A 12778-nucleotide genomic window follows, 5' to 3' on the forward strand; every position below is an offset into this window, starting at 1 on the left:
CAGGTGAAGGTATCTACACCAGAACCTTTGGCCATTGCCCTTCCACCCACAAAGCCAGACCTGGCCTTTCAGGCTTGTATCCCAAACATGGGCGCGTGTCTCCTGGAAACTGCTCAACCACACTCAAGCTCTGTGTCAACCTGTGCTAAAGCCTCTCTCACACACATCCCCCTAAAGAATGAAATAGATGTATATGCATGTGCACGTGCACCTTGGTGCTCTATTTTCATTACTATATAGACATAAATACATACCAGAGGAGACACAAATGCTACAAAGTATTTTGATGCTTTTTTATATGTGAACTAAATGAGATTCTGGGGTTCATGTAAAACTGAAACAGCAAATCTTCAGGACATGACAGTTAAATGATATTCTGTTATGCTATGCCATCCCCTGTCCAAGAAGAGAGAGAGAGGGGAAGGAAAAAAAAAGGAAGGGGGGGTAGAGAGTTTGTTTAAGTAAGTATAAGCATTGCTTTACTAAGTTAGAGAAAAGGTTCACTTATAGCTTAGTACTCAGTCTTGGTGCCCGCAGCCCCCCTGAACAGAGGGTAAGCTTAGTGAGGCCATTCCTCCAGGCATTATTCTCCTGTCTCTAGCAATCTACAGCTCAAACTCCCTGACCCGAGGACAGCTTCCTTTCTAAAAAACAGTTCAGCATTCAAGTAAAAGTGGTTTACGAAGAGAGTACTTCTGTTTGTATGAACCAAGCTGGTTTAGTTAAGAGATACGTATATTTTCATACCAAAGTAAAACCAACTGGCACAGCAACACATACACACGTGTGTATGGTCATATACTTGGCTTCATACATTAATTCCTACCTGAACAACAACCAATACACGTGCAGTGTACACGCTTAGTCTAGTTTGCGTCTCATTTCTAGGTTAAAACTGTGATTCACAAATTCACAGACCAACTCAACATTCACATGTCTCACACATGTTCATTTATTTCCATCCGTTATAACGTTGAGAGGGAGAGCTTTTACATTAATTGCAGTTCCCTCTCCCTGCCCCCAGAAATGCAAGAATTTTAAAATTATATCTTAGCGGTTATACACCACTAAACATATAAACTTCTGTTAATTATTGCATCCACCATTCTAAAAAGCAATTATGAATTCTAGGCATAAAGGCAACATATTCTGGCTATCTGATAAACAACATTTAAGCATATTCCACATTTCTATAGGCAAGGAAGTATAGAGCTGCTCTAGATTCACATAGTACTATGATAATGAAAACTCAGGGTACATAGACAAGGAGGAGATTTCTATTAAAAACCATTTTGAAAAAATCCACTCCAGATCAAGTCTTGAATTAATTGTTAATTAGGTTTAATTTAATACTTAAAGGGCACAAAAGCAGCATGACATTGAATTGATAAAGCATATACACTATAAAAACACTCTCTTACTCCATAAAAGATTTAAGGAAAAATGTAACGAGACTAGCCATATTTCTTCCACAGCAAAACGTTCTGACAGGCACGCAGACACATTATTAGGAGTCAGTAGACTAAGTAGATAATCATTTCAAACACATGACTTTTAACCTACTTTTCAAGTGAAGTATTAACAACACAAGCATTCTGTAGCAATACTAAATACAAAGTGGTAAAACCACAAACTTAATTCTTTCTGGTTACACTTTTGCTCAGACACATGCACATTTCATCTTTCTTTATCCCTTTTCTCATCTCAGGAAACAGTGTTCTTTAATCAAAACTAACAAAATAAAAGCATTTGGGGGGGGGTTGCTCAATATATGTTTATTCTGTAGACATAGCATTCCATTTACAAGTAAATTAAGTACAACTGGATGTTAAGGAAAGCCTTGCTAACAATACATGCACTTCAAGATAAATTTAAATAGGTTAAATAAGTTAATACTGTCATGTAATTATATATTTTTAAAATGTAGTTGATGATTAGAATTCTCCTTTTGCCCTCACATTCGTTGGAAGATGATGATAATTTTATTCTGTACATTGCTATAGAGCTTCCCCCATAGCTCTCATCAAGAGTGCTGTCTAGCAGCCCTTCATACTACAGTAGAACAGATGAAGTTGTTTCTTAATTTCAATTAAATATTGACATTACTTTTCTTTCCCCCTTTTTTGTATAGATGCAGACTCTGAAAACAGCTGAAATGGGAAAAATGTACCACTAGAGAGAAAAATGGTGTTCCAGATGCTTAGAGATCCATTTAGTATAAAAGATGATATACATTTAAAATCTAATTCAGAAATATCTGTGCCTTTAGACTGGAAATGAAGGGATGTATTTTTAATAAAGTTCCGAAAAACTCTTCAGTAGGCTAGGAATGGGTAACAAAGACTGATCTAATTGTTTAATCTAAGAAATTGGATGACGATCTATGATGGCTCATGATTTCACCATGCTTAAAACACATGGTTCCCTGGAATTACATTTGCGGTTGGCTGAAGCCCATCAGGGTCCAGCTCCCTGCCTGTCAAACCCAGATTCTTCTTTTCTTCTGTATCTTGACTTGGTGTCTAAAGTTATAAAGAAAATACAGTGCAGAGATCTGTAACTTATGGCTTACTCAAGTTCACAAAACCTACCAGCTAATACCATAATTATCAATATCTTAATTGCAAAACTTTTATCCAACAAATCACTTATTTAACAAAAAGTGTCTTTGCAGAAACCTTCATTGTGAAGGTTCCCAAGTCACATCCATATGATTGTGCCAACCTGGACATCTGAAACACGGAAGGGACATAAGAGATTTTGGCTGCGTTTTTACTTCTAGCCCCTCACTGCATCTCTTGGAGAAACAGCATTGACAAACTATTAAATTTAAATATTTCTTAAGCAAATTTTAAATCGTCCAAACTGTAACAAAAACACAGATGCACCATGGTAATGAATGTTAACACTCGTGTCTCCCATGAGAACAAAGCAAGTTCAGGAAAAATCAGGATAACTAATTTTAAAACTGGATACTGATTTGCTTTCTTAAAATTTTAAAATCCGGTTAAACAAACATTTACATTACAAGAACATGGTTGAGAACATATCGTAAGTTTAAATGGAAAAATCTTGTCTGGTTTTACAGGAGGGTGTTTGATTTGTTTATTTGACTTTTCCCCCCTCCCTCCTCTTTTCCCGCATAAATATATAATAAACAAACTCAGAAAATGGGGAAACTTCTTTTGAAGGACATATGATGCAATTTCAGTTTGCTCAATTTGTTTGCTATAGCTTTAGAGTGGTTTTTTAAGAGACTGTCCCAAAAATTCTCCCCTGTACATTTAAAGCAGACCAATATACTTTGATTTTTTCATGTATTTTAACAAATGTACACACACATCTACACCATATATATATATATATATATATGAGTGTACATCCAACTCCTGACACAACCTAGAAATGAGTTTCATAGGGTCTCACAAAAATGAGAATACAAAGCTAGAGAGAACAGGAGCACATATATTTCAACTGTTTGCCTTTCTTCTTCCACCATGGGCAGTACCCATTTAACATATTTGTGACCTAAAGTGATGGGGTAAACTGGAACATACAACCAACTTATCAAACTGACAGCATCACTTTACAGTTAACTTAGTCAATAAAAGTAACTAAATTAAGAAATACATTTGTGTGAGCATTTGGAAAAAAAAAAAACCCTCACAAAAAATAGAAGTTCATGTGACAAAAAACCCCCAACAAACGAAACAAAAACCAGCATGAATCCCCTGACTAATGACCAATATCTTAGAAGAATTAACTGTGATTAGCACAGTTCATCATCACTCTGCTACTTATTTGTTTACTTGTTTTCCAAGAACAATTTGTTCCTCAAGTTTAGCCAAGGGATGTATACAGCATTAAGTCCAAGCTAGACAAATTTATCCTAATTATTCAAGCATTTTTTAGATAAGGAAGATTAGCTGACAACTGGAATTACCCACCAATGGATCAGGTATGACATCCCAGATCCACAGACTAGAAAAAGCTTTAATACATTTTTACTAGATGCAGTTAAAATCAAACACTCTCAGGCTTGATACATGACTATTAAATGAGGCATTGTTTTGCCTTAAATTGGCGTCCTTTCGCTTTAAAAAAACCCTCTACATTTATAAAGAAGTGCTAAGAACTGAGCACAGTTTGCAGCATTTTATCAAGCACACTGTAATGAGGTAAGAGTTTGAAAGCTTGCTATTAAAAGAAAAATTCAAGTATTAAAACAATTATAGAATAAGGCATATTTTCCTGAAATAAATTGGTGTAGATTAAGACTTTCTTAAAACTGAAATTCTACATTAAATGCTGTCTTCATATGCTTCACAAGGGCACTGTGGAAAAATGATTTACACATTCTAATGGAGCAAGTGATGAGCAGTCACATAACTCTCCCAGTTCAGGACCCATGCCAGTCTATCTAGGGAGATGCTGAGGAGAATGTAACGAACACTGTGACTCCATGAAAGCATACAATACAGAGTGCACAGGCCTGGCTTACACAGCATGACTGACACAGTTTCAAAACTTTACCAGAGTCTCCTGTTTCTTCAGAATACATGACATGCCCTACTCTGCAAAGCTTAAGGAGGTACAAGGGCAAATGTGAAGTGGTCCCGCTACATGTTCTGTCCAATACAATCTGTTGGCTTCAGATCAGAAATAAATATTCAGAGTTGAAAAGTATGAATTTCAGATAACATCTTGTAAGTCCCAGAAGAGCGTGCTTAGTTTCTGTGCTTAGCATCAAAGGAGTGTAAGAAAGAAATTTCACAGGCGCTATTTTGTGTGCTGGCTTGCCAAAACAGAAGTGGTAATGCTGCATGACAAAAGCTCAGCTGATCAAACCGATTGGTTATACTGATAAAATCAGTTATATTGAAAAAATAAAGTCCTTTACATCAGGTTCTTGTCTTACTGTTTAGTTCTACTCTTTATACACTTCCTACTGCTAACACCAATAACCTCCCACAGAACCCTCTGATACAGAACAGCAGTAAATAAGAATGTACACAGAGTCATAAAAAATTGGACCAGTTAATGACATTCACAGAGGTTACTAAACATGTACCAGTCATATCTGGCTCAGTTGGTCCTTGGACTGCAGAGGTATAGGATTCATGAAGTTATTATCTATGCCCTGGTCTCCAGACATTCACTTCTAACCATCCAGAGGGACCAAATACTATGCAAAATGTCTTTTCTTTCTGATCCAAAATGACAACCTTTATTTTCTTCCAAGCATTTAATGCAACATAATTGAACATATAGTGACATAGCCTCACAATACTATTTAGATTATTCAACAGTATAGCTTTTCCAGTATTTTATTATATTCAGCATTCACTGATAAACAAATGACAGACACAAAAAGTACTAATGTAGGACTAAGCCTACTTCAAATAGTTTATTAAATATGGGGATGATGTCCAAGTAATTGCAGACCTATTTTTTTTTAGTCTCCTCTTTCTTTCTGACTGAACAAACTTTGAGGACACACACACACAAAACCCTTTTATACAAATCTAAAACGTAAACAGACTTAATTTCATTCATGGTTTCATGCTTGGCCTCAGGTATGTGGAACAGAGAAGAAAAAGAACTATACCATCCACATAACAAGCAGATAACCCTCTGTAGCAACAAATTAATTTCATTTCCTGTAGATTTATGCCTAAATTAAAAACATTTGTGGATTACCTGATGTCTGAGGGGGTTGACCTCACTCCCCACATTTTTGCTCATGTGGCAGTGGACTACGAAATTCTCTGCTTCCTACCCAGACACATACACAAAAGCTCCTTCAAGTTCAAGATCTCTACTGTCAGTCACATTTGACAGACACTGGGTGCACTTAAAATATTGCCCACAGAAAGTCAGCACATCAACAGACACCTTCATCTAAGCCTCAATTTTATCTTCAGAAATTAGGTTATAACTTTTAGTAGAAAGAGGTGACTGATTTGTGCTATTTTAGGGAAAAAATACAGCTCATTCAAAGGCAACAGATGTGGCAGACATAAAACCAAATAACAGCAGCCAACTTCACTCATAATAACCATACCTTTTTCTAATTCAACAGGGATATACATTGCTCTGCTCCAGCCCTCAAACTTTACAGTTTCCTTTTTTATTTGTATGCATCTAATTTTGCCTTAGCAATGAGATTATTTTGTCAGCTTTAAATATTGTATTTTACTTAAAAATAACAATCTAGACAAAATTTACAGTAGAAACTGAAGTAATATTTAAAGATTAAAATAGCCTAGTAACAGAGTTAAAAAAAAATCCCTACTGCCAAATGTAAAGGGACTTACACAGCTTGAGAACACATTAGCATTTGCTCCATCAACATACAGCTGAATTATTGCACACGTGAACTGTAACTATCCCTCCTCTCATGTATTTTCACCCCCATCTTCAGAACCCAGACTTGAATAAGTATGCCCACCTCTGCCATTTATCAACTCTCAAACATTGAAAGCTCCTAGATAAACCAACTCCGAACCATTATCCAACTCTCCAAGACTATCAGCTGCCCCTCGTTGGGTCACAATGCCCTCCTGGGTCTCTGAACCACTGTGGCAGGCAGCACTGAGACATGCTTTTATTAGAGATGCCACTCATTTTCAGACACATGGACAACCCAGGCATGCTGACCGTACATCTCCAGGGGCATATGCTACTGAAGTCAGTGTGTTTAGTTCTGATTAACACTGAGCAGAGAAAAAGTAGGTTTATCTTCATGTCAAAGTGAGGAAAATCAATTTAAACTGAAGTATTGATAGAAAAGTCAGAAAACACAAAGCAGTAGATGTAATTTTACAGTTCTGAAGGTGAGAGCTGGCAGGCATTATCTGAAACTCAAAGGAAACCAAATGTTAACAGAAAGTGAAATCAGAATTGTACTTTTATTAATTCATCCAATCCTTAATAGAAAAAAACATCTCTCATTAAAAAACTTTCACTCTAGTACTTCATTAGAAGTATTAAAAACTCTTTACCCTGTACAAAATTCTGCAGCAAAACTGTGCCAAGCTCAGCAAGCCCACTGTTTTTCTACGAACTGCTTAGCAAAGAAGACTTAAGAGACCATGCATGATTTCTCATTTTAAGAGTAATTATTTGAAGTTTGCTTTAGTAATCTTGTGCCAATGGCTTGTTTGGGATAGATCCCTTTCTCTCCACGTGACTTAGTCTCTGCTAGTCTTACTTGAAGCCCAATACACTCTTAGTTGGTTTATTAACAATCAAAGACCAAAATACATTCAGCATCAATTAATTTAATTTACTTTTCAGATTCTACAGAACACATGTATCCAATAAATTATAACACACGTACAAAAGTTAAAATAAACTTTGCTGACTGCCTCCAGAAGACAAATTTGTATCTTCCCTGCTATACTCCAATCTGCTATACTGAACTAAAAACCACAGGTGAACAAATATACTTCATGACTTGTATACATGCATAGAACAATACAACTGCAGTTAAACTTACACTGATTATACCAGCATAATAGAAATTATCTCAATTTAGTGTCTTCAAAACAGGATGATAATAAGCTGTAGTAATGCATACTAGGGATTCTATCAACTAAAAAAAGGACCAAAGACAGAAAATTATTTGAAGATCATAAAGTTATCAAATAGAGTAACCTCAAGCCTCCATAACAGGTCAGCTCATTCACTCCCTAAATACTACTGACACTTCAGAGTACTCATACATAACAATGAGGAGTTTTCATTGCACCTTTCAGCATTACACAAAATTTACACCACCACCATCAACTAGATGTTTACCATTTAATGCACATCACTTTGAAAACTCCAGAAGGTGCTTATGATATGCATTATCATCTACATGCATGGAAAGAACTTTGGAACAAAAGTGATCTAGCGCCTGTGCTTTCCACCTTTCTGTCCAGCTTATGCAGCCATTGGCCAAAGTGCATTTCTGGAGTAGGCCATTAGGCTATGCACATCCTGGAAGGTCTGGAAAGTCCAGGGTAATGCATATCCAGTTGCCCTACAAATGCTGAAATTCCAGGGGGCAATAATCAATAATCAAGAGAACTACCCTTAGCTTGAAGAAAAAGAGCTATAGTAACAAGTCCCTACCAAGAACTATGCATATGCAAATAGTAATTTCAGATCTTGGAGTTTACTGAACTTTCCCAAAGGCAACAAACTTAATCCATGGATTCCACCCTTTGAAGCTTTACGTACTTCATCTAAGGTAAGAAGACCTAAGCAAGATAAGCTGAACAAATGGCAAAAATCACTCTACCTTAAGAAATGGGGGGATTCATACTCTATTTTAACTCAGTCATTATGGGTTTTATATAATACAGGACAGTATGTGCATAAGTACACCAAGGCAAAGTTTTACAGACATGGATTTTTGTTTTCCTTAATTCAAATACAGTCAATTCCTTTAAAGTCCATATGGGGAACCACATTGAAAAGACACTGAATGAATGGCTGAGTAGGTATTATTAGTGTTTGAAAGTCAGGTAAATTATCTGATGACAAAGAAAAGTCTCTGCTTAAAAGATAGCATCATCCTACCCAATGAGGTAAGACTTGGGATCACTTTGGAGTTGCAGCACAGGAGTGAAGAGGAAAAGGAGACCTTTACCCAGAACAAGCCTTTGCACCTGCACCAGTTCATACTGGGTGCGTGTGAATACATGAGCCAAGGGATAAACCAGGCAGGAGAATTTACTGCTAGAGTTGGTAGGAAGGTGGAAATATGCAACTGTTCCCACCTTTTAACATCGAACTCTGGTCTAGAGAGGACTTTAAATGTATAAAAGGACATTAAAAATAAAAGTCAATTTCTTATGATATAGAACATTAGCTACAGCTTTCTCTTTACACAGGAGCAGAAAGGAAATAAAGCACTACTTAAATCTCTGTATGCTATCATGCCATGCATTTTTCCGCAAATTTAGAAAGATGATGATGTAATACATAAAACATTATTTTTCAAATAGGTTCCCTTGCCCCCCCTCCCCAAAACGTGTCTTGGGGCATTAACAGTCAAGGGTCACTTTCAGAGCAAATTTAACATTTGTGATATTCACAAAAGTTATTAGACTTCATCGTAAAGATAACACACTAATACAATATCCAAAGGGGCATCAGGTTTCACACTTCAAAAAGGGTACAAATGAATTGAGTGTTCTCATCCTCTGCTAAAAACCAAACATCAGTGTCTCAAGCAGCATATACTTTGACACAGTAGGATCACCAACTCTCCAGTCCAAGCATAAAAATTAAAACTTTATGAAGCATGAAGTCACTTGTTGGCAGTTTTTCCCTTGACTCAGGAAATATTTGTGAATGTTGTGAATCTGCCATTTTATGGTTTGGGATTTTTACAATTTCTTTTTCCTCTTTTTGCAAGGGGAGCAGAGAGAGGAAGAGAATGTGAATGGCAGGAAATGGAAGATTTGTGAATTATTACTTATGTGCGCTTTCCAGAGCGCTATATTTAATCTTACTAAATTCATGATCAAATGCTTTAATGTACATATGCTTAAGACAACACAGATGAATGATACAATCTTGTAGTAAGATTATTATAAACAAGTGTTTGGGGTTTTGTGCTAATCTCATCAAGCCAATTTACTGTAATGCAAGAAATACAGTTGCACTGGCTTAGTTACTGGCATAAATCATTCTTTAATCTGTTGATGGCGGGGTTGGGGAGAGAGGATAATTTTTTTTCAAAGTGTAAAGCAACATACAGTTTGACCATTAAGTTCCCAAACACTGTGAGTCAACATTTTTTAAAAAGAATTTAACTATGGTGCTCTTCCAAGCATTGTTAGTATAAATTCTAACTGCGTAATTGGTAAGAAGCAGAGCTGAAGCCAGTAGAAGTATCTGCTGACTCAAAAGTATTAAATCAAGTCTCTGTTCACTAAGTGGTAACATCCAAAAACTGCTGTTAGAAGAACCTCATTTTAGCATGAGTGTATACAGAGATGCATTATTTTGATGGCTAACAAAGTTACACAGAGTAACTGAGTTTTATGGATAAATTCTGTAGATGTAAGTTACGATTCTGCTGAATACCACCCCTTTGGCTGCTCAACAGCTTCTGGCTTCAGTTGCCAGAAAAATAAGCTAAGTAGACTTTTTTCTTTTTTTTCCTTTTCTTTTTTTTTTTTTTTAAATTGACTGGTCAGGGTTTTCTTGAGATCAATGAAGTTTGAAGCAGATTTCAAATCAATAAAATTTGAAGTCCACAGCAATGATCAAAATATAGTAATGGGGGGAAAAAACCCAAACAACAACTACAACAAAACCCCACTACCTTCAAGGCACTGTGAGGGAAGAGGAAATTCAAAGGTTTTGACTTAGTCCCCACTTCCTAATTCCTGTAGATCCATGTACGTCAGTATGGCAACCAGCTTTATTTGCTAGAGCAGCTAAATGGCACCTTAAGCCAGACAAAAACATGGATCAGTCCAAGCATGTGCTGGAAACATAAAAAGCTGGAAGGAGAAACCAGTGTATCTCAGATTTCTTTACACTTACTGGTAGGAACTTGAGGTGGGAGAGAAATCTTGTACATTGAACTGCCCTGAAACATACTTAAGGAAGTTTTTACATGACACCAGCATTACTATTGCTAATTCACTATTAGACTGTCTCTAATAGTCTAGACACGTTTCAAACTGTTAAGTAAAACTTTCAAATGCTTCATTTTCACCTCAGATGAGAAACAATAGCTTTAACTAACATTACGGGAACAATTAAGTAAGACTTGCATCATAAAGTAGAACAATTCATGAATTGCCTATAAATGGCAAAACTGTGTCACCTGCACTCAGAGCATCAAGTGATGTCTATTCTTACATTTAAAGAAACAAGATGTGTTCACCTTCCTCGTGAGTAAAGACTATATGTAACATTGAACTTTGATATACTATCACAGCTTTATGAGAGCTTACCACCAATCAAATTGACCAGCATCAATTCATCCAGATAATAAAATCTGGGTCAGTTCAGGATGACAGTACTGCAAAAAAGTACCATTTATAGATGGCAACAAATAGAATAGTATTTTATTTTCTACCCAGGAGTAATGAAGCTGAAAATAGGCCATCACCTGATTATTAGAGCCTGTTCTTTTCTCTGGAAGACTTTGTGACATGCTAGTGTCAAGAGACTAAATTGAATCCAGGGCTTTCAGAGATACCAGGGAGGTTACTTTTTTCCTGCAGACTATATAGCTTTTACAGTTGCTATATACATCTTGCACCTAGGTTATCACGGGTACCACCTAGATACACCATGTGAGCGCAAGTCACATAAATTTTCAGGTAGCCTTTACAAGTTATCCTGTAACAAACAGCTGAAGCAGGAATGAAGGGAACTGGAATGATACAAGTAAGCCTTCTTAGACCCACCTTGATCAACAGTATCAAAAAGGTGTTTCTATTATTAAGCAGGAAGTTCAAAAAAGGTTTGATACTTCTCTTCTTGCATTCACAAGCTGAGAAATCAGTTTGGTTTCACTTTGCAGTTTAATTAACCACAGAAACTTCCCAGTGGTTCATTCCAGTTTTTTTGTGAAGATGATTCTGCCAAGCCAAACATCTAATCTGCTCTAGCTGAACTCTGACCAATCTTGTGTATCAGTAAAGTTTACCTGGTGAAGGGAAAGAAGTAACCCTTCTTTTTTTGAAATTTAATCTTACTTTTGTCTTAGTGCATTATATCATTTAATTATAAAAACCCTAACAACCAAAACAAAACCTTGAACTGTGTTTAATTGTGAAGAGTACTGTCCAGATTTCATTTCAGGTCCGGGACACTATGTTTTATGGACTGTTTGTTTAATGAGGCATGCATCTGAATGGTTAAATCAGTATTGCTTTCATAGCCCAGTGCTTCATAAGCTCGTGTTTCATTACAGATTGTACATGTGCCGAATTCTTGTCTAATGACCATGTAACAGGGCACGTTCAATTATTCTCGTTGGGTTTTAGAAAGAAACAGGAAGTTTGGCTATAAACAATGCAGTCATAGAATAAATTTCACCACAGCAAGTTCATCTGAAAAATATGCATTCTTTAGAACACAGCCAGGAATGGCATTATGAGAACCAACATCCTGCGGCACTCAGGTTTGTTGGTTGTGTGTGCGTGTGTGTTTTGGGGGGGGGGGGGGGTATTAGGTTTTTTGGGTTTTTTTAAATTTATACCTAGGCATGTTAAGAAAAAACTCTTAGCTAATATTGGATGTTTTGTGATGAGACTTACTTGAAAGATGTGGATAGTGAATCAAAAGCAGCTGCTAGAAACCACAGGATAAATTACAAGTTTGCTAAATTTAGTCTATGTTATGAAATACATAGAGAGAAGGAGGAATTTTTATCAGCTGGAAAAGAATGACTATAGAGTATTTCACTCTAATTATAAAATAAAGATGATAGATATTTGATAGTGACAAAGTTTTTAATGGGAAGATGTCAGTTGATCTACATTAAAACTGAAGACTAAAATACATCTAATTTTTGGTTGCATTTCTCCTCTTTTTAATAACCTACAAAAAAATCCACCTAAACTGTAACGTTAATAAAATAAGAACAACTATTACTCTCTGGCTTCCAGTTGTGCCTAGAAAAGCACTACACCCTATCTTTTAATTACTCTGCAAAGAGAGTAAGATTTCAACTCCAGTATTAAACACAGTACACTTGGACTACTAAAAGCATTTTTTAAAAATAATCAATGATGTTAAAGTTCTTCACTAAAAG

The 12778-nt window shown here is 36.2% G+C and overlaps 1 protein-coding gene across 4 annotated transcripts in view; it reads right to left on the reverse strand.

Annotated features, from left to right (window-relative positions):
* The window catches only part of SBF2 (SET binding factor 2), a gene marked incomplete at its 5' end in the record, with an annotated part of 253439 nt that overhangs the window by 132325 nt on the left and 108336 nt on the right, over positions 1-12778 (reverse strand). The gene's annotated exons all lie outside the window — the stretch shown is intronic.

This window comes from Gallinula chloropus (assembly GCF_964237585.1).
Source record: "Gallinula chloropus genome assembly, chromosome: 4".
In the NCBI taxonomy this organism is placed as follows: Eukaryota; Metazoa; Chordata; class Aves; order Gruiformes; family Rallidae; genus Gallinula; species Gallinula chloropus.